At 35.4% G+C, this 23,155-nt stretch overlaps 1 protein-coding gene across 3 annotated transcripts in view; it reads left to right on the forward strand.

Moving 5' to 3' along the window:
- Positions 1-23,155, forward strand: part of LOC141450687 (uncharacterized) — a 91,783-nt gene that overhangs the window by 17,068 nt on the left and 51,560 nt on the right. The window contains exon 1 of one of the 3 annotated variants that reach the window (XM_074121348.1): positions 2,594-2,793. The exons of the other annotated variants lie outside the window; for them this stretch is intronic. The gene's annotated coding sequence lies outside the window, so the exon portion shown is untranslated. Of the gene's footprint in view, positions 1-2,593; positions 2,794-23,155 lie in introns of those variants that run through there. 3 annotated transcript variants of the gene reach the window in all.

The following is a 23,155-nucleotide window of genomic DNA, read 5'->3' on the forward strand; positions in this document are numbered from 1 at the left end:
TTTTGGACTATGATTTGTGAAACATATGGGCGATCGTTGGTCATGCAAAAGAATCGCTCGACATTAATTATTGACTAATGCCGGGGCTATTGATGGCGTAATTTTCGGTCTAGAGAAGTAAATCGATAGTGCCTCTCTGAATTTCAAGGTTCCTTAGGATTTCAAAAAAGTGGATGACATCAACAGCCCACCGCTATAACTGTGTCCCATGTTTTCCTGTTTATTTTTTGGGGGCAGAGGGCCCAGTTTGTGCTACACACTGTGCAGGAAGTCTCCCTATTGTCGTGCAGGTTCTTTAACCCAAGGTTGCGTTTCAATCGCAAAAAATTAGTCGCGCAGATTTTAAATTTTTTTGTGACAGAAATTTAAAAAAAAACAGAGCTAGTTGAAAGGTTAAAGTGCATGTCATTTGAACCAATTTCATCTTTTATCTAATTAGAGTCTATAATTGATTTTTCCAACGTTTGAATCAGATAAATTGCTCATTAAAAGCTGATTCCAAGAGCCGCACCCTTCTACCCCTTCCCAATCTTTTTTTAAATTAATTAATTCAGGAGGAACTTTCCACCGGGAAAGCTCTAATACCAACTTCCTTGAATTTCCCAACTGATGCTTGTCTTTCTGATCAAAAATAGTCTATTGATTTATCCGTTTCGTTTAGAAATAGCGTTTTTTTTTAAAAAAAAAATCATCAAATTGAATTATGAAAATTCAAATGAATTTTCTTTTATTTTCATCCTCGAGTAGATATCTGTACACATTACGTCATAAGAATCTATTAAAATTATTTGGAGGGAAGTACAGCCATGAGTCATTATAATTCACAATGGCTGTGTGGTGTATTTTTAGATTTAGGAGTTTAGACGAAATTCTCTATTACATATTAAATATGTCTATAATGTGAGAGCTACACAACAATCATAATCATTTAAAAAAAATCGCAAAAAGATGAAATTCGACGTGGAATCTAGAATAACCAAAGCGGAAGAGCCAGTTTACAAAAATCGATTCCCCTCCCAAAGATTTAGAGCCAATAAAAATGGGTAAAAGTTTTTAAAATTACTGATTACCACGCCCACTCAACAGATCTACATCTCAATATTATATTTCTACGCTGTTACAGTTTGGTTTTTTCCATGAGTGCAGAAGGAAAAATAATTAGATTTTCAAATTTTCCTCATGATCAGCTGTTTTTAGTCGCCAATCGACTTCAGCCTTGTAACGCTGTCCTTGCTGGCACGTTATAGTGTGAAAGCTAGCACTATCATTCTCTTTAAAGCGTGATCTCTTATATTGGAGATTCCTTTTTAGCTAGAGAAAAGTCCTTTTAATACTCTTCTTCTAGGAGGCTGTGATCATGTCAATGTTTCCATTCCCTAATATAATCCAGGATTAGATGTAAATCTTGAGTTTTTATTATTTACTTGTCATATTCGCGTCAAATGGTTTGCTAATCGTGGGGGATAAGATAGCAAAGCATTACACGGTTTTTTTAAATTTTACAGAGCGAGAAGGTAGAACTAGTATGTTTCAACACAAATAGTTTGAAATCACTGGAATTCCGTGAAAAAAGATACAAGAGAGGTTTTACAGAAATCACTAACAATAATTTACTTAAAAACTTAAATTGGCTCTGATCGCCGTACTTCCCCATTAAATTGGTGTTAGAAAAAGTAAAAATTCGTTTCCCACGTCATTTCTGTTTAATATAAGCGGTAACATATGATTAATCAAACTTTCCATATAATATGATGATACTGTTATAATAAGATCATATGTTTAATTCATGTCCTCAGGCTGTAATTCACATTGGTACACGTCATAATATCAAGCATCACTCATCTGAATAAGTCATATCAATTTTGTTTGGTTATTTTAATATTGAAAAGGAAACATTTGTCACCTTGCTGGTAGTAGTCGAGCTGTTGTTTTAGTAACGTGGGGTTATAATTTGTTAATTTAGGATTTTTTTTTTTTTAAGATTAAGAGACGATTTTTGAAAAGCTATAATTTACAAAATAGGAAATATTTGTTGTCCTTAAACAAAACAAAAAAGATGCACTCAGAACAATTTGTTTAAACCTGTTTTTTTCTCAAACTCAGAGGTCCATAAAATGGATTATTTACTTCAGTACAGGTTGCATAACTGGAATTTCTTTTTATTTGTAATTATTAATGGTACTGCCAGGCTGGGAGAAGTAGAATTTAACTTTTGAGGGGTAACTACTTGGTAGGTTTTAAACAGTGTATAGGTTATATCGTTTGCGTTATGCAGGCAGAATTAATGTCAAATTAAATTACAAAACCAACAATATTATAACGATTATTTGACAATAATTATCTTTTAAATAAATACATATTCATATAATCACCCGTCCATGACACCTAATCAGTTGGACTGTAAGCCCCGCCTGAAAAAAATTCAGTGAAATTGTGCTACCAACCTAAACTGTACCTTACCAGTCCTATTTAATAACTTAATTATTTAAGTTGGTGTCACTGTTTCTTGTACGTTCTAGAACGTCTATAATGATCAGCTGTGGCCAGTTACGTGTCCATGTTTACCCTACTCAACAGTACTAAGTTAACTTTTGTTTTCAATTTGTTAAAACGTTTTTAAAAGTGAAAAATAGTTTAAATTAATTGTAGCTAAATTATTTTTAGTGCATAAAATTCAAAATTATTAAATGTTAAGGTGCTATTTTTAGTAAATTAGATTAAATCAAGTTATGCGTATGGCTGATGTTCTGTTAAGGTACTACAAAATCTCTGAAATGTTCAACTTCAAGCTAGGTAGGATTTGATTTAAAAAATGCAATTTTATGTTTATTTTTTTTTTTAATTTATTAATTATTTATAATTAGAATAGGAGAAGAAGGGGTAGAAGAAATGATGGGTACTTTTCCGTTAGCCGGGCGCAAATGTCGCCAATTGTGAACCAAACGCGAGCCAAGTCAACGGAAAAAAGTCGAAAACGTTCAACTATAAACAAATATTAATTAATAGTAAGCAAAACAAGTTCAACTATAAACAAATATTAATGAATTGTAAAGAAAACAGTTTTACCCAATACTGTTTTTCGCTTGCGCCCGGCTAACGGAAAAGTACCACCAAATGATGTTAGTAAGAAATCCGTTTGAGTTACGTAGTTCTTATAAAGTTGTACCAGATGAAGACGTTCTTTTGATTTAAGTAGTACTGTATTGTTTAAAGGAGTTTGTTTACCTAAGGTTGCTAGGTTACGGATATGTTTTTGGCTCGATGTGTTAATGGAAGAGTTGTCGTTTTGGATGGTTCGTGATTTTAGTTGTTTTTAAAAAGGTGCTTGTGTATACATATGTTATATCATACGTATAAATTAAATCAGTTGAATGGAACTGTATTTTGAAAGTAAAATAAAACGATAATTTGGGATGTTATTTCAAATAAAAAAAGTATTCTCTTTATTCAAATCCCCATTTATAAAGTTTGAATATTTATTTCTATGATTCATCATTAAAATGTAAGTTGCGATTAAACTGGGATTCATTCCCAGTCCATTGTTTAGATATATAAGACAGAAATGACTAATTATTTTATTATTTTAATGTTTTTTATACATGCATACATGTATCATTTAAAGCTTTTCATTACTTTATCTTGATTAATTATTCATAATTAGTATTTGAAATGCATTCAGTAGTTTAAACTGTTGAAAATAATCTGGCGCTCAACTTTCTCTTCATCGCCACAATGAGCGCTACTGTCTGTTTCCTTTGTCAGGACTACCTTAACCTTTCCTTTAGAAAACAGTTTTTATTTTAGTTCTCGAAAGTGTGAAAGTATTTGTTTCATTCAGCTTTTTAATGTTTATCAAAAAAAACTCTAGTTTTAATTTCGCATGGGAAAACGGTCTTTCTGGAAGTATATTTTCACTATAATTCGAAAACGGAAAAAGTTAACTGTTTTAATTTAATAATTTGGTTTAGGTATGACTATGTGACCTGAAAATAAGTTTTCTGATATAATCAGCTTTCCGGAAGTGCTCATTTACTGAGTATATTTTTTAGTTTTAGGGATTTTTTTTTTTATGAGTTTTGAATTTTTGGTGAGTTTTTCATCATTATTTAGTGTGCGACCGTTTTTCTATAATTACAAAAAAAAACGTTCAATTTAATTGAACATGACGTATGTTAGGTTAGTCTGCCTGTAGTTTTGAATTTAGTCACTTCTTGAGGCAGCTGTAACAATACGTTTTCTTTAATTAAAATCATTTTGTTGTGTAGTGAACGTTTGTAATATTTAGGTTAACTGTCTTAGTATGGATTCTCAGACTTCTATCGGCTGCTCCTTTATCATTTAGTCGTTTTAGACTTCGGAAATTTTGTTCAAAGTTATTATTTTGCCTTAAAATGCTTAAGTACGTTCAGAAAGCGACCATTCACAATCACCTTGTACCATTATTTGGAACAAAATGTCTAGTGAAGATAATTTGATAATTTCCTTCAATTTTTACATTTATTCATGAAGGACACGCCAGTTTATCTTTGTGTCACAAACTGCCCTTCAATTGAATTTACGCTTTAAAATATGATTTTTTAAGGAAATTTGTCATGATCTAAAATGTGTGTAAAATAGAAGTGAATAATAATAATAAAAAAAAAAGACGTTGGCTGGTCTTGGGAAAGCTAAAAATAGGAAGGAAAACTGTCCTGTTTTATTGGTAAATTGTAGCGTCACCTTTCCATGGGAATTCACTTCAAGGTTTGCTAGCCAGTAGGTGGCAGACTGCGCTGCTTGAGCCGCTGGCAAATCTCTTCATAGCGTTGGTAGGTCGTCTTTCAGTAGTTTGCCGTGTCTAAATTCTAAATAAAACAAATACTACACCCTCAAAGTTATTCTCAACTAATTTCGATTTTCTTTACTTCACGTCGTCCTTTTGCAACTTTTCGTTACCTATTTTTCACCGGATATTGTCTTTTTTCCCTTTCTTTTATTCTTCGTAATTTGGAAATAATATTCTGTAAGCCGGAAGGGTGCAGAACCCTTTTTTGATTATTATATAATTTTCTGACGTGGCTCTTTAAAAGTATCCTTAGTACAGGAAGTGTAAATATGAAAAACCACAGCCATTTCAATTGTTTTGCTCTGTGATAATATTGTTTTCGAGTCTAGAAAAGCTCGAAACATGTATATCTAGTGAAAACCCTATTTTCCCACAACTTTAACGCCATCATAATAATTTTTCCTCCTCAAGGAATTCTTAAATTCTCCCTGGAGAATGTTTGAAAAATTAAATAAAATTTTATGCAATGAATTCTAGCTTATAACCATGTGAGAACCTATTTTAATTTGAAATGATCCAAGTGATTTCAGTGGGAAGGTCTCTAAGAAACGATATCAAATTTTGTAAGTTTCTATTTCTACAGCTTTAAGCTTTTCATTGAAGAAATCTGAAAGGTCTTCAAAATATTTGCTGTCTCTTGCAGAAAAACTTGTCAAAAAAAATTAGTTTCCACTGGCCTGACAATCTTGAGGTTGAAGAACCTCTTTTCTTCAACCTCAAGAAACAACTGCAAATATTGTGTGCCTGTGTGGAGTTTCGGAGGCCATTGTTAGTCGCTGGGCAATCAGTCCACTCACAACCTCCAGCAACTTAGGCACTTGCACAGGCGAATTTCCTAAAATGACCAGGAGTTTGGATTCAGAAAAATCTCAAAGCTTTGACGCGATTGCAGTACTTCCTCTTGCAACGAGCAGGAGAAAGTAAAGGATTCACAGGGCCGCGATCTTATCCCTCTTACGTGCTGATTACGAGAAGTATAATTACCCTGAAATTATATTAATCCTCGGAGGCGATGGGAAGTCTATCATTATTGAATTAGTTATTTTCTAAAATAACGACGGATGTGATGATTTTATTGACTCATTCATGTCTTAGAACCGTTTTGACATAGATGAGTTGATGAGCGGCTGCAATTAGTATAAATAGTACTCTAGATAAAAGCGATGATATTTTGAATGTTACAAATGTCTCGCTGCTTTCGATGCGTCATGAGATTTCTCTTTAATGTAACGCTGTCTCCTCACGGCGGGTTTCATCTTATGCTTTATAAACGATTTTCAAACTGGCGAAAAAATTTTTAATATTTACTGCGATTTCAAAATATGATGCCATTGCATTTTAAAAATTACCAAGTCTAAAGAAAATCGATGCAACCCAATGAACGTTTACTAAACCTTGAAAAGTTCATATACCTACTCAAAAATTCTAAAATCTGGTTCCAAATCATTTTCCTTAAATTTGCATAAACTGATGAAGTAAACCGACTGGAAAATTTTTAGATTTTTGTTTTCCTTTTTCCGAAACCCTTGAACCGGAAACGACAATTCGTATCAAAATAGATTTTCTTGCTTTTGTTACAGACTGTCCCTAATTCAGGCCAGCTGAAAGTGAGCAACATACATATGTAACGGGAACTATAATTATTGAATCATGAGAAATAATGTTTTTTTGGAAAATACCTCATCGCATTTAAACACAATCTATGTTAGAAAAATATGAGAAATAATAAACATTAAAAAGTCAGCTTACCATATATTTATATAGCAATTTTCAAACATATAATTATTGACTTATAAAAAAAAATATGTTGGAATACAAAAAATTGCCTACACATTTTACAATTATCATAAGAGATGAAAACCCTGGAGTTTATTATTGGGAGGCTGCAGATGCCTTACCTGGAACACAAACATCAGTTTACACCTGCTTCCCTTAATGTGAAACAGGGTAGAACTGAGAGCAAAAAAATATATACATTAGGGCTGGTCGAAAATTATAGTTTTTTTTTTGCTGTTAAGGACAAGATATGTTAGTAATAGTTTTTCCCTTTCTAAAATAGATTATTGTTTAAAATAAAACTGTTTTGACAAAGTGTTGAACAATTTTTATAATGGTTTATTTCACATGTTCTGTGAATATTCGGAACAAAAAGCTTTCAGGACATTATTAACCTAATCGTTATCAGGATGAAAGCAAGCAGTACACTGAAATCAAAATCAGGATGTATCAGGATAGAATTCTGAAATTTTTACACTTATTGTATCTTGAGTGACAAGTTCAATTATTTTTATTTATTTATTTTTTTTTTTCAAAACAATTAGGAGCTCGTTTTGGAATCCTGAGCCTGTAAATATTTATTTTAATTGTATCAGGAGCTATAGTTGGTCATTTTTGTTATTTTTTACTAGATCGTTTCTCCAGTGTAAAATAAGAACGTGAGGCATTTTGTCATTTTTTCATCTTGGATGCGAAAAAATACGATCTTGGAATAACCTCTGAATCCTATTTTTTGTTCCTTTATTCGCAACTACGCATTACGGTAGCTTAACCCACAAATATGATAATTGTTCATAAATGCGGCTTAATAATAATAAAACATAATCACTCGAAAAAATCTATCGATCTAACAAAATCCAACGATGGACCATCATGTCGATTAATTCAAACTAACTGTTTATTGTTCGACCAGGTGGTCGCTTTGGCCATCATCGCTTCTTCCTACGAGAGAAATTCGACAGGAATTATGAATTAAGAGATTATGATGTAGGAAAAGTTGGAAGTGGGACTGGACAAGGCCCAAGAACCAATGGGATTCACAGGACGGTGTGGATATTGGGTTGCTCACGAAAAGGGTGTATCCTATTGGATCGAAGGATGAAACCGACGTATTTTTTTTTTAACGAAATTATTCCTTAGAATTTAATATTTATTGCTTAAAAATGCAAGGATAAAAAAGGAAATTTAACTAAGTATTTAAATCTTCGTATGGAATTTACTAAGTTAATAGTAAAATAAAATATTTAACCTAAATTTTGAGTTAGTATTGTACCGGCTTTTTTAGTTTTTCTTTAATTTTGCAAAGCAGTAGCCCGAACGGTTTCATTTGAAGATGAACATTGAAACATGATGAAGTTGTTAGGCCTGTCTATTACTTAGGAATTGTTAAGTTGAAGGTTAAGTGGGCCGTTACAGGCTATTACGTCACGCCGCCTTCATGCGGTCCATTTTTATTGTAATGAATACGTGCAATATTGCAGTTAACTGCTTTGCCAAATTGTAAGGGTCATGAAGATTAAATTGCATAATTTTTTATCATTCGAATCCAGAGGAACTAAAAACAGGTTTGGAATAGCTTCATAATGTTTTAGAATGTTATCACCAAAAGTGTGTCAACTTCAAGGCCATTAGACTATATTTAATCTAGCTAGGAGCTCATAGTGAGCTCCTATAGTAACTAGAAGCGGGGAGAAACACAAGGAAAGTAAAAGTTGCTGGAAAGAAGGATGAAAGATAAGAGACTGGTGAGGACTAGGCGGGGCTGCCAGGAGGAAGTTACCAGCTTTCATGGGATTCCCAACCTTCCGTTTCTTGTCGTAACTCCATTCATATATTCACCTAAAGAGCACAACCTGTTATTCTAAGTGGCATACTTAGAATATTTAAATGTCTTTATATTCAATATTTCGTAACATTATCAGCGAATGCATTTTTTACTATTTTTTTTTGGAGGTTACTTTGCTGGTTACTCTTCAAAGTTTGTGTATTCCATTAATCATCAATGTTTATTTCAGAAATTGATCCAGAAAGGCACTTTAGAGGGATGAATGATGGTTTCCCACTTAAGTGTAATGTACCTACCTACTTCTTAACACATGACCTAAATCAATGTAATATCATTGAGATTTCTAGTTTGGAGAAAACTCCATCGGGAAAGCGCCGGAAGTGTGTATTGAAAGTATTTTTCTCTTCTCTGAGATTTTTCTCAAAAATAAATACTCCGTTTTTACAATTAAATAGCTCTATAACTTTAATTTTATAAAAAATAAATTGTTTTTGTAGCAGTTCAGGAAACTGCTCGTAAAAAAGGGCGCTTTGGCGTCAAGTGTAGTTTTTACTAAGTCCGAATTAAATATGGAAATTCCTAGTTTGAACATTATTTGTTTCAGTTAAAGTAGGCCTCGTGAGTGGTTACTCTAGATCAATTACTTCTGCTATCGAGACTAAATCTCCGGCATCGATTTCTCACCAAAAGTTACATGTTTTAAGTCCGATCGATCAGTTTTTAAAAATTACCCGAACAGATTGTGTGGAGAGTCTATGTAATTTTTTATCGATTATAACTCGTAATAAAAAGATAATTTCCTCTGTGGACGTGCCCATAAGGGTTTTGGTCCGAAAAAAATCGATCAGCCGGAAATGCACTTCTACTCTAGGCGCACAGTGTGACAGGAGCTCAGTATTTCTTTTTTATTTATCACCCGGAAACGGATGGAATTCCAAATATTTGTTGCACTTCAATACTTGTTTACTTGTGATTGTTCAAGTAGCGTAGCTTCTTTAGCTGAGCAATTTTTCTTTTGCTCATTACTTGCAAGACTGCCGCTTGTGCATTAAATAGTTCAAAGTGTTCTTGAACATTTAATGTCTTGAAAGTTATAAAATACGATGACAGTTTTATTGCTATTCACGCATGGTGTCTGATGTTAATATCTACTATCTTCTGACTAAACGTCTAGAAAGAACTTAATTGAATAAATTTTTTTAAAGAATTGTTCATTTTGAAGTTCATTGTAATTATTAATGAACTGCTAATATAATTAAATATTTAATTAATAAATTTTATTAACTAATATAATATTAATTTAAATTTTATTAAAATAATGTAGAAAAATATTCCATTTTTTTTTCATAATATATTCTGAAAGCTTATTTTATATTTTTCGATTTATTATTAAATTTGTATTAGTACTTTTATTTTATTACCACTTATACATAATATTTTTTCCTATCAATTAAGCATAATAGTTATTCTTATTACGTAACGGTTATCAGTATAAATCCGCGCATGTTAAAACTTGTCCCAATAATAATAATACGCTTTGCTACACGCATTCGTAAAGAAGAGTCGAGTCATTTTTGTCAGTTCGAGTCAGACGCGTATCAACACGTGCTTAGTTTTATTATTTATTGTTATTTTTGATTTCGAGTTTTCCTCTCAAATGACTTCTACGCTTTTCCCTAAATTCGGACACCTCTTTAATTTACGTGCATTCTGTAACTTTTAATTGAAGCATTTTTTTCTGACTTCAATGGATGGAACTCCTAAGAGTTGGCTGGGGTAGCCTAAAGAGCCATGACTAGGTATTTTTCCATACATAATTAATAGATTCAGAGGATCTGAAGAAAATAGTTTAGACGCAATTAAGACTATTGGTGGGTATAAACGGAAATCCTGTGAGTGTTCGAACAGTCAAACTGAATGCCCAGAATTAAAAGGTAGAGAATACTTGTGAGGGAGGAGAGAGAGGAATAAAGAGAAAGTATACAAGTCATGAGCGAAACAAGAGGACAGATCGATAAGAGCGTCAGTGATATTTTGAGAGGGGCTTCTGGATGGCAAGCCAGCGAGAGGATAATGGAATATGACTAAGGCAGCCGGAGGAGAAGGGAAATGAGCCGGAAGTAAGGCGATTTGGTGGGGGGCCAGCTCACTTCCTGGGCATACTCACTGGCGGTCCGATCGCTCTTCACAATTATAATAGCTGCCTTTTTGACTCTCAGACCCAGTACGTCTGGCCCTACTTCAGTCTGTAGCCGAACACTTTCATACGTCTAAATTAAAGTTAAGCTCCTGAATACAATGGAAACGGATGTTTCATAGTAAATACAGATTTTTGGGGACCTCTATGAAAAAGGATCTTTGGAACATGGATAACTCGAACGAACTAGATGATGATCAGAATGCTGTACGATCGAAACGTAAAGTACTATTTTGGCGCTCACTATAAGTACAGTATAAGTTGTTTGATTAGAAATTAGTAAAATAATCGCCCATTGGTTCAGGCGGGACTTGATTTTTACACGGGGCCGGAAGCACATAACTTTTTTAGTTTTTAACCAATAAAAAGAGTGAATGGATTAGCGGAAATGCCTGGTTCGAATCCTGCTGCTAGCCTTAGATTTTCTCGCCCCTAGGAGCTTCTTACAGCTCACTGTCCAATGATGGACCTTGTCTTTAAAGAGAAAACCAAGGTTAAAACTACCGGAAGTACCATAAATTACGCAATGGATTTTTCTTTTTCACGTTTCCTGTGATTTCATTTTGGAAAATTAATTTAATTTTTTTGTAAGCTTCGAATTCTTTTTTTTCCTGATCTTTTATTGGAATTTACTACTGCAACGATTGTTGTAACAAGCAAGTGTGGTACCTGATAGCATAAAATACGTGAAAATCACGAGTGGAGAAGGCACCCAGTGGTCTCACCCTTGTAACGTGCTCTTGCTATACTGCTCTCACGATAAGGAGTAGATCACGAGAGGCCATCTTCTCTTCAATCTCCTTAGAGGATTACCTGGTAATGTGGGAGGAAGATAGATGTTCTATGAGAGGGTTAGGATGAGCTGCTGTAGAGAGGAATGAAATTTGAGAGAAACGAGTGTTAGCAAGATCTGTAATGAAAAAGGGATTTTGAAGGCTCCTTATGGATAGTGAGGTTAGATACATAGAAGGGAGCGTTAAGAAGTTTTCGAAGTATTTTTTGGACTGTAAAGTCTGGAGGCGTAGAGAGAGTTGGAACGTTTTTAGTCGATCTCCATACTTCGGATGCCGTATGACCAAATAGGTTGCAGTAACAGTAAGTATTTGTATCAAAAAGTATTTATTTGGTGGGAAAAAAAATCGTTTTTGGCATTTTTTTTATTTGTTTATTTATTTTGCAACTGTATGCAGTACAACAAGCAAAAGTGATGCACTCATGCACATAAGAGATGGCACAAATACACATGCACGTATATGTATATCCACATGCATGTGCGCCAAGGGCGTGATTGGAGTGATGGAAGCCGTTAGTTCGCCAGATTGGCAAGCTTACACAGCAACCATCCTAGGAGGTCGGCGTTGTGTTGAGATGGTCGCGTGGCCATCTGCGTTGAGGATTAGAAGGAAGTGTTGTGGTAGACATGTTGTGGGATCAGAGGGTTGTAGTGACTGTGTAGATTTGAATGGAGTTTTGTGTATCGAGTTTGGGCTATTTCAGAAACGAGAGGAATATTGAGATCAGAGTGTATAGTATGATTGGAGACGTAGAAGGGAGCGTTAACTATGGTTCTTAGAATTTTTGATTGTAAGGTCTGAAGTCGGTTGATGTTCGATTTTTTTGGCACTTCCGTAAAGTTGTATTCCGTACGTACATATTGGGGCAAGTAGAGCGGTATAAAGTGATCGTTTGTTCGTCAGGGTCAGCTTTGATCGTTTGACGAGTAGTCTTTTCATCATTTTATACCTCAGATTGAGGTCAGTTCGTTTGAGTCTCATGTGAGGGTTCCATGTTAGTCGTTTGTCAAGATGTAGTCCGAGATATCGTACTTGGTTAGAAATTGGTATAGAAGTATTGTGGAAGGAGAGAGGAGGGAGAGTTTTCTTCTTTAAGGTGAATACTATGTACGAGGGTCGTTTGAAAAGTCCGTGCAAAGTCAGAGAGATAGCACTACTGGCGCGTATCGAGGTTTCAGCCAGATCGGTCTATTTCTTTGTGTTTGGCATTCGTTTGAATCGAGGAAGTCGAGTGATTTTCAAAAAATGGACGAAAAAGAATTTCATGTGTTGATTAAACACTACTTTATAAAAGGCAAAACGCCTCAGGAGACTAAAGAGAAGCTTGATAAACATTACGGTGACTCTGCACCTTCGACTAGAACAGTTTATAAGTGGTTTCAAAATTTTCGGAGTGGCCATATGGGCACAAGTGACGCTGAACGTTCTGGACGCCCTGTTGAGGTTACTACTCCAGAAATCATTTATAAAATCCATGATATGGTGATGGATGACAGAAGAGTGAAGGTGCGTAAGATTGCTAGTGCTGTGGGCATCTCGAATGAACGGGTACATAATATTTTGCATCAACATTTGGACATGACAAAGCTATCCTCAAGATGGGTGCCGCGATTGCTCACGCTTGACCAAAAACGAAATCGTGTGAAATGTTGCAAGGACGGTTTGCAGCTGTTCCAGAAGAATCCGCAGGACTTTAAGCGTCGTTTCGTCACTGTGGATGAAACATGGATACATCACTACACTACTGAGACCAAAGAACAATCTAAACAATGGGTTACCAAGGGGGAATCTGCGCCAAAAAAAAAGGCGAAGACCGTTCCTTCGGCCGGAAAGATTATGGCGACTGTCTTTTGGGATTCGCAAGGAATAATCCTCATCGACTATCTGGAAAAAGGTAAAACTATTACAGGTGCATATTATTCATCGTTATTGGACCGTTTGAAAACCGAGCTGCAAGAAAAACGCCCACGATTGGCCCCACAAAAAAGTCCTTTTCCATCACGACAACGCACCAGCTCACACCTCAGCAGTTGTGGTCGCAAAATTAATGGAAATAGGGTTCCAACTCGTTTCACATCCCCCCCTATTCTCCAGCTCTTGGCTCCCTCGGACTACTATTTTTGTTCCCCAATATGAAGAAATGGCTGGCGGGAAAAAGATTTTATTCAAACGAGGAGGTGATTGCAGAAACGAATGGCTATTTTTCAGACTTGGACAAATCCTATTATTCGGAAGGGATCAACAAACTAGAGCAGCGTTGGACGAAGTGTATAAGCCTAAAAGGAGACTATGTTGAAAAATAAAAAAGGTTTACCCCCAAAAAATTAGTAGTTTTTATTTTTGCACGGACTTTTCAAACGACCCTCGTATATATATATGGCATTTTAAGGTGTATTTATAATTAAAAATTTTTGCTGGGAGACAGCAATTCGAGAACGGTGGTAGGCCGGAAGTAGTTTCCTGAGACACTACCTTTCTCAGGCCTACTTTGGCCTCTCCTCCTCAAAAAAAAAAGTAATACAATAAATAAATTGAAGTTTTATTTTTTTTCCTATTATTGTTATTAAACTGTTTTTCCAAAACCTTTCTTATTGAAGTTCCCAGAGAACGTCTATGGCGCGTCACAAAGAACATATTTCTCCGTGAAAGGACGTTGAAATTCTTTTAAAGAAAATAAAATAATAAAAAAGCTCTTTTAGAGCGAGGTTATAATAAAGGTTCATCTCTTTTGAAAAAGATCAGCTGTGTTGGTGTGTATTTGTTGTAGAGTGTGTGGAGTGTATGAGTGCATTTATTAGAAAGAAAGAGTGGAGTCTATCTTCTTCTTCTTCAATACTTCAACGGCCATCTTGAGTTATATATATTATGAAGTCAGGCCTGGGCTTGTAAGAAGGGGTTAGTTAGGTTAGGATTTCAAAAAGGAATATTAAAAAAAAAAATGGTCAGAAAAAAAGTATAAAATCAAATAAAAAAAAAAAAAATCCGTAACAAATTACAAAAAATTGTGAAGTAATAATAAGAAAACGGGCAAGAAGTATTTCTGGCTGGCCCTAGAAATAATTCTTCTTCTAAGTTAGGCCTTTGTTGAAAGAAGTATTCAGTGTAGAGAGGCAGCATCCTTAACGATGTAGCTTTTCACCTTTAGATAAAACATACTTTTCAAATATGGGGTAAACCATTATAAAAAGGGAAATATTTTCTTTCTGGTATTATTTTACAGGATGACTCCTTGCATTTACGTCTTCGTTTTCCAATGAATTAAGATGCATCCTTCTGGGCGTTGTGACAGTATAGCAAGTTATTGCCTAGGTGTCCATGGAAATTAGCGAGTATCGTGTGGAAAGATAACAGAAATATTCAGCTATTTTTTTGGGGAGGAGTCTGTAAAATGGTATTTCCATGATGCGTGCCATATGCTGAGGAAGTTGATGGAGGAGTTATGCTGAATGGGAACTGGGTGTAAATTTTGATAAGACGGAGCACCTATACACTTGGAATGCAGGTTACCTTAGAAATAGAAGGTAGACGCATTAAAAGAGTGGATCATTTTGAATACCTTGGGTCAATAGTAGCAAAGGATGATTCCTCCCAGCAGGAAGTAGAGAGGAGAATCAGGGAAATCAGGACTATTGAACCCAGTGCTATGGAGAGGAAATTAGGTACTCAGAACCAAGAGGCTGATCTTTACATCGATTATCCTAAGTATCCTATTGTATGCCGCAGAAACGCAGGTTCTTGAACAGAAGACAGCCCGAGAGACCCCCTAGCAGTAGAAATGGACTTTTGGAAGAGTTCTACAGGATGTTCGAGGCGCGGGACAAAGTTGGGGAATGTTGATATCAGGGAAAGGATGTGAGTGGCGAGAAACGTCCTGGAGATTAGAGAGAGAGAGAGACTAAGGGCACTCACATGGTAAAGGACATGTAAGGAGGACGGGTCCAGAGAGGAGATTGCCTCTAAGGTGGTGATGGACAAAGCGAGGTGGATGGCCCGGTGGAAGAGAGGATGACCCCAGAAGTGGGTGGAGGGACCAGGTGGGATATGGTCTGACAAAAGAACAGGCAGAGGATCGTGTCGCTTGGAAGAAGGCATTTACTCGCGATGGCTGAAGGGAACTACGAGTTGTGGAGAACCCCTTTAATAATAATTTAAAAAAAAATGGTATTTCCGCTTTCCAAGGAAATCTAGGGAACCGGAAGTATTACCCCTTACATTTGAATGGAACTAAATATTTGAAATGGCCATATATGATTGTCCAGATGAAGCAAAGTCGTGTGAGTCTACTTGGATTCCATTAGACTTTAATGCGAACTAGTTATTGAAATGTTCTCACGTCAGTTGCCCAGAGATATAAATTATATATTTTCTACTCTCTTGATAATAAAAAATAAAAAAAAATATATGGAGAAGCGTTTGATAGTTGGCTAGTGTTTAGGCCTAGTTCATACTCCATTGTACTCTCCAGGCCGTCTCAAATCAGAGGTACGTGAGGTAATGTGGTTGGCCGCCTCTCTCCGCCATCTGTCTATTCCATTGGCCCCCAATGTTATACGCCAAGTTTATCTCTTTGTCTTTTTTTTTCTTTTGCATTCAATTTTAAATTCTCTTATTACTTTTCTTTTAGCAAGGAAGAGAAGTATGGTAATCGTGCTCAGTTTTCACCTGAAATGCAGTACGAAGAAGTAGTTACCATAACTACGAGGTGTGGCTATTAAATAACGAGTCTATTGCTGTAAAACATTTTATTTTAAATTTATACATATTTAGTTATTATCACCTTCAGTATACACCCCTCCCCTATCCCTATAACGCTCCATGCGAATTTACCATTATTCGAAACAGTGCTGGAAGTCTTTTTCTGTGAGCTCCTGCATGATGCGTGCCGCTTTTTCTTTCACAGCTTCAACGGACTGAAATCGTGTTCCTTTTAATGCAGATTTGATTTTCCGGGAACAGATCTAATGTCACATGGGGCCAGGTCAGGTGAATAAGGGGGATAGCCTAAAACTGGGATGTTGTACTTGGCTAGAAACGTCTTGCGACAGACAATGCAGTGTTGAGCCGGCGCCGTTGTCTTGATGGAGAACCCCGTGACTTGTTCTTCCACAAATCGGGTCGTATTTTTCCTTACTCTTTCACCAGAGTTGAGCAAGCACCTCACCGGTAGTAATGTTGATTAATTATAATTGATATTTTCATCCATTTTTGGACGTGGAAGGGCGACCCGGGTGGTCATCATCTCCGGACGTCTTCTCGGCCATCTTGCAAACGCTTAAACCACTCAAAAATCCCGCGCACGTGATTAACATTCATCACCATAAACTTCTTTTAATAAAAGATAAGTTTCAGTAGCGATTTTATCAAGTTTTGATGAGAAATTTCACGACAATTCGTTGCTCTACTACATGTGTAGTATCCATGTTTTCGGCAAAACGAAACTAACACCTCTTTACACAAACGACAGACAGATTTCTCTACAAACACGTAAGACGCTGCAATCGAAAGAGAGAAGGCTTTACGTTGCACAGCTGCCGGTCGTTAAGATTTAGCGCATGCATAGTTTTTCTGTAGCAGCATCAGTCTCGTTATTTAATAGCCACACCTCGTATACCATGACTCAAAGTCGTAAAAAGGCCAGTGCGCTAACCCTTCCCAAACTAGATAGTGATAGTAACTAATAGTTAAATATGTATTCAAATGCGGAATTTGAAAACGTATAATTTAGAGAGATTTATAGTTTAGTCGTGTGAGTCCTTACAGCAAATTTTTACGTTAAAAATATTATGGCTCAAAAGAAAATTTCTCATCTTAACTTTAGGATATCTTCTGTGGATCTATAAGTAATAAATGCGTCCAAGATTCCCGAAAAGCGATCATAACTTTGCCGAGTATAAATTAATATACTCGTAGTTGGCAAATCTATACGTGAGCCTATTTTCATTGGTTGAATAAACGGGACAATTTATTGGATAGCCACACATAGTTGCATGTCATTCTTTTATAGTCCACCAGCACTATGCCGATCTATATAGCATTTAACGGCACATTGTGTTCTAGCTAAACTCTCAAATACGTACCTTACATGGGGCTATTTACTGATATTATGGACACCGTTATTCCTGGTTCCTTTCCTTAGCTGACTTAATTGAGCGAATAGAGTCTGCCGCACTCCATGTACGTTCCAATATTATTGCCATAGAGTGCGACAGCCATAGATAGACTGGGTATGGTGGTAACGCTTGCTTTGTCCATTTCATGTATGTTATCAACTCTTTGGTAGTGTTTAGCGATGGACCGTTACGAGCCGTGCAAATTATATGGAAAAGAAAACTGCCTATTTAGACTGGTGTGGAGCTAAAGAAAATTTACTAAATTTCACTTTATTTTACACAGTTCATTGGAAAAATATTTACTAAAAACTACCTCTTTAGATTTGAGGTTTGGGGTTCAACCAAGCTATCCTGTTCAATCCTGTACTAATGATCAGGATGCAATTCTGTACTAATGATCAGGATACAATCCTGTACTAATGATCAGGATGCAATTCTGTACTAATGATCAGGATACAATCCTATACTAATGATCAGGATACAATACTGTACTAATGATCAGGATACAATACTGAACTAATGATCAGGAAAGAATCCTGTACTAATTATCAGGATACAATCCTGTTCTAATGATCGGGATACAATACTGTACTAATAATGATCAGGATACAATCCTGAACTAATGATCAGGATACAATACTGCACTAATAATGATCAGGATACAATACTGAACTAATGATCAGGATACAATACTGTACTAATAATGATCAGGATACAATCCTGTACTAATGATCAGGATACAATCCTGTACTAATGATCAGGATACTATCCTGTACTAATGATCAAGATACAATAGTGTACTAATAATTGGTACTCAAAGAAATTTCCAGCGCCCCAAACTTGTTTTTCTTACTTTTCAAAAAAAAAAAAATTGATTAAAAAGCACTACCCAAAAAAAAATCCTTGACTCTATCATCCCAACCTGTTCATTCCCTTTTCTCACTTACAACCTACCTAGGAGACTCTGGCCCTCCGCCCCGCGATCATCTTCCTTCAAGGAATATCCCCGGTGAACCAGAGAACTGAACTTGTAACTGAGTTTTCCACTAGATAGCATCTCTTTTTCAGACATTCATATTTATCATACAGTCTCAGATTTACATAATACGCAACCGGACATAGTTTTCATTTCATACTTAGGCTGTAGTTGCCCAGCATCTGGAGGAAGTATAGTAAACAGAATATCCGCAGAATATCTGGAACATGAATATCCGCAGCAAGTTTAAACTTTGAACCATTTATTTCTAATATTGTTTTTTTTTGGGAGGGGGGGTAGGAGTAAGGTCCGGTTTAACCTGACATAATGACGTCTTTTTTTTTTATTACTGCGTAAAATTGTAATTTTTTTTTTTCTTTTAGCACGCATATTTATTGTATATCTGACTGGTTTTCGGATTTACATCCATCCTCAGAGGTAATTAGTTTGGTGCAAAGATTTGGACTTCACTATTGTTTCCCTATCGCGCTACACTAGCTGACTGACTCACGAACTAATCGTTTGTTAGAACCTTGATTTATTTTTATTTTTTTCGATATTTTTGCCCTCAAATCTAGCAACTAGTTGCTATCTAAACAATAATCCATTTAATTTAATAACATATTAATTCGTTGAAAGCAATTATTTATTAATCCTTGGAGTTTTTTTCTCTGTTTCCCAAGAGTTCTTGAAATTTGTTGCTTTTATGTTTTTATTTATGCTAAATTTCTTTAATAACTCTTAACGATAGAAAAGCAATGTAATCCTGATAAAATTTTCTAATTGAGTTTTTACTAATTGGAAAAAATCTTTTTTTTTTTAAATTTCCTTTAGCAAACGTTTTCTTTTCCCGTTGCTTGATGACGAACAACGTAGAACTATCGAAATTATGCCTCATATTCTATTTTTATTTAAATTCGATTTAGTCATAAGTACACGAATGAATAATACGTACTGAATGGCGTACAACTAATTTACTTAAGTAAACAGATATTACTCATATTTTGGAATCGTGCTACTAATTCTAAAATATAAATAAAATAAAACAGCATTTGGAATTTTTCTTTTACTTGAAAGGAAAAGCATTGAGAGCTTTCCAAAATTTTCTATTGGAGTTTTCACAGGAGATATCATTTTGAGGTTTCCGGATTCGTATTTATTATTTTTAATAATTTAAGGCGCATCAACATCTAAGGTTATTAGCGCCTGGTGCTTTTTTTCAATGCACTGCCGACCTTCGGGCAGTAGTTCTCTCGTTACCGACAACACTGTCCATCACCGGGGACAGTGAGCTGTAAGAAGCTCCTAGGAAGAGAAAGTCTTAAGAGATCAGCAGCTGGATTCGAACCCGGGACCTCCGCGTGGGAGTCCAGTACGCTAACCGCATAGTTAATCCCTTCCCTGCTATTATTATTCTTATTTTTTTTTTTTAATGATTTAAGGCGCGTCGACATCTAAGGTTATTGGCGCCCGGAGCTTTTTTCAGTGCACTGCCGGCCTCCGAACAGTGTTCTCTCGTTACAGACAACACTGTCCATCACCGGGCAGTGAGCTGTAAGAAGCTCCTAGGAAGAGAAAATCTAAGGGTCAGCAGCTGGATTCGAACCCGGGACCTCCGCGTGGGAGTCCAGTATGCTAACCGCATAGTTAATCCCTTCCCTGCTATTATTTTTTTTTTTTTTTTTTTTTTTTTAATGATTTAAGGCGCGTCAACATCTAAGGTTATTGGCGCCCGGAGCTTTTTTCAGTGCACTGCCGGCCTCCGAACAGTGTTCTCTCGTTACAGACAACACTGTCCATAACCGGACAGTGAGCTGTAAAAAGCTCCTAGGTAGAGAACGTCTTAAGAGATCAGCAGCTGGATTCGAACCCGGGACCTCCGCGTGGGAATAACCTCATAGTTATTCCGTTCCCTTATTCTTATTCTTTTTCTTCTTATTATTACTATTATTATTATTTATTTATTCATTTTATTTTTTTTAATGGACTCTCGATTTGGCTCAAAATTCTTCAATTGAAAGTAACACGTTACTGAATTTAGCTTTGTTTCTACCGGAAATGGTCTATCTAAGGTAACCAGAGTACGAAAAAGTGGATCTGTGAAATTTATGATCACCATAACACTGAATATCACAGATATTTCATATTTGATATTTTCGATTTGTTTCGACCATATTCCTATTGGTTTTTTTGGGTGGAGGGGGTCACAAAAATCGATCCATCGAAAGAGCTGAATCTAATTTTTTTTGAATCAGTTAAAGGATTCAGGTTATCACAAATGTTTCTATACGATTTATTCTTGTAAATGTCTGTGTATTATTTTTTGTTTATTTTTCTAACGTGATTTACGGTTGCCCTAAATTAGGTTACCCTTGCTCCAGGGGGAAAATTAGTTTTAAAAGGATATTTCTTGGTGAAAGAGGTAGGTTAGGTTTCCCTCTAAACCGCCATTAGTGGGTCTGGTCACTCGTCAAGTATTAATAAACATCAAAAGTAGGAGGAATGAATGTTTAAATTTGAAGGGAATCCGCTGTCCCTAAGGGTACGTTCACAACGGAGCGGTGAGCATAGATGATAGCGGAGATGATAGCAGTGATGCATCAGCGCTTTTACAATAACCTAGTACCTTCTTATGTGAGCATGCACAACGAAGCTTCGACTAGTGACTCATACGCGCTGCTATAAACGAGCATAGATGATAGAATTGAATTTTTCATTTTTCTGCTAGCTGAACTCCAGTATCGGAGCTTCAAAATGGACGTCGAAAAATTAATTAGTGCTGTCATTACTCATTATTGTTAGTTATTATTTTATTAATTACTTTTAAACAATATTTTGTTTTTTTAAATCGTGCTTACATTTATTTTCATGTGTATTTATTTGTTTTTTTTTCCAATAAAATCATTACTTACCTAAGAGTAATCACTAGTTTTTCTTCTATGGTTATAGGATTTCCATGACAATTCTTCCAAAGTTTTCTTAATTTTGACCTTATTTTTTCTAAAATATAGTCGAATGTGGGTGGACCCATCCTCACATATTCAAAAAAACGATCCGGATAATTTCTAAGTTCCTTATATAAATAGTGAAATTCGCCCAAAGTACTTCGTTTTTTATTTATGGTATGTACATGATATTTTCTAAAGCGTTTTTTCTTTAAAATTTACCTTTTTGTTGCTGCTGAACATAAAAACTCTTCTTCACTTCTCGGACATGTTGCATGTATCACAGCTCCGTTGTGCACACTAATCAGCGATTATATTTTACTCTATCAGTTATCATCTCTGATATCATCTATACTCACAGCTTAGGTAGGGTACGTTTACAACGGAGCTGTGAGTATAGATGATAGCAGAGATGATAACTGATAGAGTAAAATATAATCGCTGATTAGTGTGCACAACGAAGCTGTGATACATGCAACATGCCCGAGAAGTGAAGAAGAGTTTTTATGTTCAGCAGCCATGAAATGGTATATTTTAAAGAAAAAACGCTTTAGAAAATATCATGTACATACCATAAATAAAAAACGAAGTACTTTGGGCGAATTTCACTATTTATATAAGGAACTTAGAAATTATCCGGATCGTTTTTTTGAATATGTGAGGATGGGTCCACCCACATTCGACTATATTTTAGAAAAAATAAGGTCAAAATTAAGAAAACTTTGGAAAAATTGTCATGGAAATCCTATAACCATAGAAGAAAAACTAGTGATTACTCTTAGGTAAGTAATGGTTTTATTGGAAAAAAAAAACAAATAAATACACATGAAAATAAATGTAAGCACGATTTAAAAAACAAAATATTGTTTAAAAGTAAATGATAAAATAATAACCAAAAATAATGAGTAAAGACAGCAATTTTTCGACGTCCATTTTGAAGCTCCGATACTGGAGTTCAGCTAGCAGAAAAATGAAAAATTCAATTCTATCATCTATGCTCGTTTATAGCAGCGAGTATGAGTCACTAGTCGCAGCTTCGTTGTGCACGCTCACATAAGAATGTACTAGGTTATTCTATAAGCGCTGAAGCATCACTGCTATCATCTCCGCTATCATCTATGCTCACAGCTCCGTTGTGAACGTACCCTAAGTAACCGTCTTGTTGAATAGATAGAATATTTGGTCGTCGGCTTCTTTGACATAAACTTTATAAAGTTAAATCTTCTTTAAAAGTAAAAAAAAAAAAAACTATTTGTAAACACATAACTTTACAACTAAAAACAATTTTTCCCTCAAAAATTCTACTAAAAGTACTTTTGGCGGGGTTTCTAAAGGGATAAATATTATCAAAGGTTTGAACTTTGACAAGAGAAGAAAAAGTCGTGTGAGTGCTAGTTGCTTGATCAAGAGGTGTCAAAGATGGGGGATATTTCCTGTCAAAACCCTGGAAGTTTGATGTGATCGTAATACTTTCAGTCTGAGGCAGTAAGAACAGTGAAGAAAACCTATTTGGAAGTGTTTACGTGAGAAAACTCATTAACTAATTGTGAAAATATTTAATCTAGATTTGCTGATATTTGCTATTTATCAGCTATTTATAAAAACTATTTCTCTACATATTCATGATTAAGCAATATCGATGGAAAAAAAATACACATCGCTAATTATTTTCCAAATAGAAGAGAACCTTGACTTTAGGGATTGGGCGAGATTGGACGGAGCCAATAAAGTGCCGACCTCTTCAGT

This window comes from Rhodnius prolixus, unplaced genomic scaffold (assembly GCF_049639745.1).
Source record: "Rhodnius prolixus isolate KJV_2025 unplaced genomic scaffold, Rpr scaffold_8, whole genome shotgun sequence".
Lineage (NCBI taxonomy): Eukaryota > Metazoa > Arthropoda > Insecta > Hemiptera > Reduviidae > Rhodnius > Rhodnius prolixus.